At 40.3% G+C, this 1,159-nt stretch overlaps 1 pseudogene; it reads left to right on the top strand.

The window, feature by feature from the left end:
• The first annotated feature begins 592 nt into the window (after window positions 1-592).
• LOC119515936 lies at window positions 593-1,159 on the top strand (annotated as a pseudogene).

A 1,159-nucleotide genomic window follows, 5' to 3' on the forward strand; every position in this document is an offset into this window, starting at 1 on the left:
GTGGACAGTCATGTTTGTCTCCCCCCCCGCCCCCCCCCGCAGTTATTCCGGATTATTTACAAGTTGTTCCTGGTTGTTCCAGGGGGACTAACTAGCTTCCACTCCTCTCTCTGCTGCCATCTCAGAGCCTCTCTCTACAGTGACTTTTTAAATATCTTAAAACTGTAAGCCAGCAGGAAGTTGTAAAGTAGCCTTATAATGTAACCTTTAAAGCTGGAAACAGGCTATAATAGAAGCTCTTATTCTCACAAAGGAGCTATAGGTAAATGTAAAGTCTAAAGCAGTAAGTGAATGAAAAGTCCATACCCAGACATGAATAAAGCCTTTTCATCTATTTCCCTAGACACCTAGAGGCACCTTCCCCAGGTGTCCCCTAGTTCCTGAAGAAAACAGGAAATAACTAAATTACTGAAGTCTTCAATCCTGGTTACATGTTAACTAAAATAATTAACTCTCTTTGTCTCTAATGGGTTTAGCCAATTAAAGAATCACTGGGGGAGACCCGGGACTCAGAGTAGCTCGGAAGCAGTGAATAACAGCTCTTCAAGTCTGCAATAAAAAATGGGCACCAATAAAACTACATTGCAAAAAAATGGGAAAGAAGCAAAATGGAAAGAGTAGAAAAGCTGAAGAGGCAGAGCCTGAAGAATTTGTGGTGGAAAAAGTACTGGATCGACGTGTAGTAAATGGGAAGGTGGAGTATTTCCTGAAGTGGAAGGGATTTGCAGATGCTGACAATACTTGGGAGCCTGAAGAAAATTTAGATTGCCCAGAGTTAATTGAAACATTCCTTAATTCTCAAAAAGCTGGTAAAGAAAAAGATGGTACCAAAAGAAAATCTTTATCTGACAGTGAGTCTGGTGACAGCAAATCAAAGAAGAAAACAGATGCTGCTGACAAACCAAGAGGCTTTGCTAGAGGGCTGATCCTGAACGCATCATTGCTGCCACAGACAGCAGTGGAGAATTAATGTTTCTCATGAATGGAAAGATTCAGATGAGGCCGACTTGGTGCTGGCAAAAGAGGCAAACATGAAGTGCCCTCAAATTGTAATTGCTTTTTATGAAGAGAGACTAACTTGGCATTCTTGTCCAGAAGATGAAGCTCAATAATTGTTTTGCATTGCTTTTTATATATATTTATATATATAAAATCTGGA

The sequence above is a fragment of the Choloepus didactylus genome, chromosome 19 (assembly GCF_015220235.1).
Source record: "Choloepus didactylus isolate mChoDid1 chromosome 19, mChoDid1.pri, whole genome shotgun sequence".
Taxonomy (NCBI): domain Eukaryota; kingdom Metazoa; phylum Chordata; class Mammalia; order Pilosa; family Megalonychidae; genus Choloepus; species Choloepus didactylus.